Source organism: Helobdella robusta (genome assembly GCF_000326865.2).
Source record: "Helobdella robusta unplaced genomic scaffold HELROscaffold_2, whole genome shotgun sequence".
NCBI lineage: Eukaryota > Metazoa > Annelida > Clitellata > Rhynchobdellida > Glossiphoniidae > Helobdella > Helobdella robusta.
The window spans coordinates 8,752,722-8,759,335 of record NW_008704083.1 but is presented as its reverse complement, the minus strand read 5'-3'; positions in this window follow the sequence as shown (position 1 = coordinate 8,759,335).

Below are 6,614 nucleotides of genomic sequence, written 5' to 3'. Positions count from 1 at the left end.
TTTGTATTGTACGCAAATGATGTTTCTCTAGAGTTAGGTGAACTTACACTACACATGTTTGCTGATTGTGCTGTGATGATTGATATGGTAGTAATGAAGATGAAGAAATAGCTGATGATGATGATGTGGATGAAAAGGATGGTGATGATGATATTGATGTTAAGGATGCTTGAATAAGGATGAAGAAGATAAAAAGTATAAGCTGACAAAAGTTTGGAGAAAAGTAATTTAATTTGCATGGCGACATTAATATTAAAATTGTGAACAATTTTAAACAGTAAATTTGGCAGTCATAATAATGATGATGATGATGATGATAAATGATTGTCATGATGACGATGATGACTACAATGATGAGGAAGACATAGTTATGTAACATCAACATACCACACAAACAATTGACCAGTGTATGTTAGTTAGAACAAAAACATTTGTCTGCACATGAGTTGCTGTTTGTATATATGTGCCTACATGAAATAGTTTGTATGAGCTTTGCATGTGTAGTATGTATTATGTGTTGTGTATGTTTATGTATGCTTGGGTGCATATATAAGTATTGTATTTCATGTTTGTATGTGTATTTGTATGTATACATGTTTATATGTGTCTGCGATATATATTTATGTAGGTGTATATATAGGACTGTCTGTTTGCTTGTATGTATGATGTTATGGAAATGTGTGTATGTATTTAATTGCGTGTATGTGTTTTTGCATGCTTGTATTGGTTTGTATGTTGCATATGTTGCATATGAAGTGGGTTGGCAGAGAATGTCTGCTCTTAATATTTCATTTGTTTGTCTACGTTTATTTGTGCGTGCATGCTTAAATGTGTGCATGTGTTTAATGTGTACAGTACATGCCTGCATGTGCGTGCATGCAAGGAGTGGAGAGTATTTCCTTTCACCTACCAGATTAATTTATACCAGGATGGGTTTGTTATGATGATGGTAATGATGAAAGCTATGATGATGATGACTCCGACGATGATGGTAATGATGATGATAATTAAGAAAAGAATGATGTATGAGTATTAGGAAAGATTACCATGATGTTGACGATTACCTTAGTAATGATTGTGTTAAATTCTGAACCAGTTTTTAAGATTTCAAAATGAGAAAATGATGACTATGGCATGATGATGACGACGACGAAGATGACCAGTTGGTTGGATGCTGATGATGACGATGGTGTTTATAAGATCAGAGATTTAATTTAAGCCTAACATATCAACACCTTTTATAAACATCTTCACACATGCCTGGTTTACACGCACACACACCACACACACACACATACATACACACATACATGCATACATACATACACATACTTATATCCAGTTACAACTTAATATATTTATGTATTTGTGTGTTTGAATTTGTTTACATATGCATGCATGGAAATGAAACATGCACCAATGTATAGAGGATATGCATGTATGTATGTAATTTATATTTATATATATTTTTCTTTTATGTGGCATTTATCTGCATATATATACTTTTTATATACCCAAGCATACACAGAGATGCACAAACATACACAAACAAACAATTTATTAGAATAAACATACATACATACATACGTACGAACATACATACATACATACATACATACATACATACATACATACATACATACATACATACATACATACATACATACATACATACATACACACATACATACACACACACATATACATACACCCATGCAAACATACAAGAATAAATGCATACATACAGGCTGTTGCATGGAGTCACCTGTGACATCATCATCATTATCATCATCCCCTCTCTCCAGGTTAGTTACATCTCTCTTTTTTCACTCTGAACTCATTGCTCCCTTTTCTCAGTTCTTTTGTTCTATCCTCTGTTTCCTCTTTCCCTCTCTCTCTCTTCTCTCTCTCTCGCTCTCTTTCCGGTTCCTTTTCTGTTTTTTCTTTATATATATATATATATATATATATATATATATATATATATATATATATATGTGTGTGTGTGTGTGTGTGTGTGTGTGTGTGTGTGTGTGTGTGTGTGTGTGTGTGAGTAAGAAGTATGGGTGAAAATTGTTGACCTGTCATCAGATATAAATACATACTCAATATGCTTACAATTGTTTTAAATATAAAATGTGTGTAAATTAGTGTATCGAATATACAACAGCATAAATAGGCAAGTATAAATTATATAAGTCATTATTATATTCATATGTGATTTGGTTATGAATGGTGCACATATGCATATGCCTAGATGCATCTCATTATTGGCTAAATATGCTGGTTGGTTGGCTGGCTGGCTGGTTGCTTGTGTGTGGTTGGTTGTTTTTGGAGTGGCGTGTTTTCAATTGTTTGTTTTGCAGTGAGAGTTTCTTTTTTTTATGCTTCTCTGTTTGAATATTTGTTTTGCTTAAATATTTCTATTTATACTTTTATTCTTGTTTGTTTTTTGTTTGTGTCTCTCTCTTTCTCTCTTTCTCTCTCTCTCTCTCTTTCTCTCTCTCTCTCTCTCTCTCTCTATCTGTGTGTGTGAATTTGTGAGTTTATATTTCTGGGTTTGTGTGTATGTGTCTAAATTCATGCATTTCTATGTATGCATTTCTATGTTTGTGTCAACGTTCTGTTACTTTTAAAATATAATTTCAGTGTATTAGATGCTATTAGTATAATTTGTATTAGTAACATGAAAACACTGCTCTTATGAAAACTTTTTTATTTTGTTTGAAATAATTATAAAAATATACCAAAGTGAAAATAGTTTATGATATTGCTTTATCATAAGAATATTTAAGATAATGATAGTAAAAGTAAGAAAAATGATGATAGTGATTTATTAAAAACATCTGTTTGACCATCTGACACATAAGGAACTGCCTCCTATGTCTTGTGTCGTTTTGTTTGTGGTGTTGTTGATGTTGTGGTTTGTGGTGATCGTGGTTGTGGTGGCGGTGGTGTCGATGCAGTAGTTGGTTTTTGTTTCTGTTGTTGTTGTCTGTGTTGTTATTGATGGCGTGACTAAAGCAGTTGTCGTTTTGGTTAATCAGTGTCAGTATCAAAATTTGTATAGCGCCTCTCTTGAAAAGACCTCAGAAGCGCTTTCTATGATGCACAATGTTGAAGTAATGATGCTTTGAAGCTTTTTCGAAAAGCTGTCGATTTGTAATGGAATCATCCTTTTACTGCACAGAAAGCGAGTTCCATATTCCAGCCGCCACCACAGAAAATCTTCGTCGTCCAAAATTTGAGGAACGGATTGACAGAATGACAAAATCCCCACAGTCTGACGGCCTAACTTGACTACGTCCATGTATCTTTGAAACCGGCATCAGCTGCTCACTCAAATAGACCGGTGCATCACTAGTCAGTCTCTGACCACGAGAGTGATTTTAAACCTAATCCTTAGGGATATCTCAACCAATGAAGCTCATCACGCATGTAAATCTTGCTGCCGTGTTTACCTATTGATTGAACACAGTCCTGTGGAAATAAATTGGCTCCATACTTTATCGAGTTGGAAAAGTCAGCTCTACTACAGACAAAACTGGGAACAAGTGTTTTTGCTGACTCCAGAGTATGAAAACGTCTGATAGTCCTAATTCTATGAATTTGATAGAAACGTTTCCAACAGATATTTTTTACTGATCTTTCAATGACAGATGTGAATCCAATACCACACCAATATCGTTCACCAGTGATATGAAATGGTTCAGTAAACTCAATCTTTGCGGAGTACCTAGCCAGATGTGTTGTTTGTTTTGCCAATGTTGCATTCTGTTTCTTACTATGACATTGTAAAATTCATCCATTACAACGTTGGTGGTGCTATGTTGATAATAACATAGATGAAACCAAGTCAGGTTATCTTTTGCTATTTAGATACACGACAACGGTGCTATTTTTCATCTTAGTTTAGTTCATTTTATTATGTTATTATGAGAAAGAAGAGAGAAAGAGAGAGAGAGAGAGAGAGAGACTAAAAATTTATCCACATTAATTTATATTTTTTCCAGCGGCTCTTTCAGAAAGCATACGTCCTACAATGATGTTGGCGTGTACAGAAGATATGTTTCAGAACCTGTATGTGTCTTAGTTTTTTTATTTTCTCGTTAATTTTTTTTTATTATTTTTGTATTACTTATTATTTATTTAAATTTATTTAAACTCATTGGGTTGGTATCTTTTTATAACGTATTTAAAAATTTAGCCATTTCTGCTTTTATTATTATTCCGTATTACAATTTTTGTTGTCGTTATTATTATTATTATTTTATTATTATTATAATTATAATTATTACTATTATTATTATTATTATGACAAAGGGTTGTCCTCAGGTTCCAGTTAGACACTTACAAAAGATCAACAACAATAAACGAAGAAGTTCATGTGATGATAAGGAAAATCAGGTCTGCCTGTTGCATGTCGAATGTTTGTTTCACTCTCTCTCTCTCCCCCTTCCTCTCTCTCTCTCTCTTTCTCTGTTCTACCTTTTTTTTTACAACATGTTTATTGAATTTATTGTTGTTACAACTTTGTTATATTTTTTTTATATATTATTGTCATTAATTTTGCATTATTTTATTCCATTTGCTAATTTATTAACTCAGCCAATTAGTTCATCATTTTATCTCCATTACACAAACAACAACTACTACAGCGTATTTTTGCAAGCATGGACAACAACTACCATGCACCACCAGCCTCTTACTCGTCATCTTCATCTTCGCCATCTGGGATCCTGTTAAACAGCAACAAGTGGAATCCTTTCCATGGCATCCTGAGTAAGAGTGCCACTGGTTTTGATGATGCCTGTGGTAATGTTATACCTGGCCTGGTATCAAATACGACAGCATCAGCAACAACAGTCTGTGATGCGTCAGGAGAGGCAGAATTCAAATCGCCACTTTCTACTCCTAGACCAAAACGCGTTGCCTTCCATAACGAAACGAATTTGAAAAGTTTACATGATAATCATCGTCAGCATCATCATCATCAGCAGCAGCAGCAACAACAACCATACTATTATCATAACCAACTTCATTTTCAGAATAATTATTTTAGAAGGCAGCTTTCAAAGCTTCAGTTACATGGATGTGTAAGTACCATTATTGTTGTTCATTCTTTTTTCCTTGTTGTTAATTAGGTTTGCTAGGATTTGTCTTGATCCTGTTAGAACAGCGGTCTTAGTAACAAATGTTAGTCGCTGACCTAGTAGTAGTGGTCGTAAGTTAGCAGTAAGATTAGTAACAACTTCTTCTTTAATATATAATTTATTGGCTACATCGAAATACACACAAAAGAAACAGCCAGACTTGAGCACTGCCTCACAAACGTCGCCATCCAGCCGCCACAACAGCAGCAATAACAACAACAACAATAGCTTTGGCTACTGGAACAGGTATGGCAGCAGTTGCAGCAGATACCAAGCCATCAGACGTCAGGTTTCAGTTGATGACGGTTTCATTGATCAGCTGGACATCAACTTCCAGGCCAATGGCAATGATAAAAACATTATCAACGATAGCAGCAACATCGTCAATAATAGCCACACTCCGTCAACGATGATGAAGTTAGACCTCCCTAAAAACTTCGAACGATTGCTCTTCTCACCTGTCATAGAGTGCCATGAGGACACAGCAGAGGGACATGCCAGTCCAATGGTAACTTTACCCTCGTCGTCGTCTTCCTCCTCCTCCTCATCATCCATTCCGCCATCATCATCAATGTCATCGTTGCAATCATCATTTTCTACTGCAAAGCAATTTAATTTTGGAAATGAAAATATGATTGTTGGAGGGAAATTGATGGGAATGATGACGTCATCGTCGCTGTCATCGTCATCATCTTCCTCATCGTCATCTTTTACGAATTTAAAGATGAAATCTTCCTTCAGAGATCGTTTGATGAAGCATTCCTCACTGCAGGCCATGCATGCTTGCAGTGGGCAACATCAACAAAAACATCGACTGCAACAGCAACTTCAACATCAGCAACAATCATCATCACTTTCTTCCGCAACATTTTCCTCTTTGTCTTTACCACCGTCGATAGTTAAGGTTTCATCATCGTCATCATCTTTGTCGTCATCTTCATCGTTCTCATCGTTAACGTCATCACCTACCAGCTCTCTGGGTTGCAACATCAGGAGCAGCAGAACTTTTGGCAGAAGTTTGAAAAAATCATTAAGCTTGGCGTTGGACATAAATTTTAAACTCTCAACAAATAATGTTGCAAATGATTTGTTTGACAATCAACAACAATGTTGTTTCAACAACAACAACAGCGGCAATGCCTACCAGGTTGTTTTTACATCAGACAACCTCATTGGTGACAATGGAATTTGTGATGATGTCGATATGAGTGAAGACTTTGGAAAGCCCATAGTGTTTTCTCCAAGTGCAAACACTGATAACGATTTGGGATTTTCAACGTCGTCATCTTCTGCAACATCAACATCATCATTTGCAACAAATTTTCACAATCGAAAAATATTTCGGTCAGAATCAGTCGATGAACAACAGCTGAGACCAGTTTTAAACAACCACCTCAGTATTTTAAACAACATCTACAACAATGCTGTCAACAATGTTGAGAACAATCTCGATGATAACGT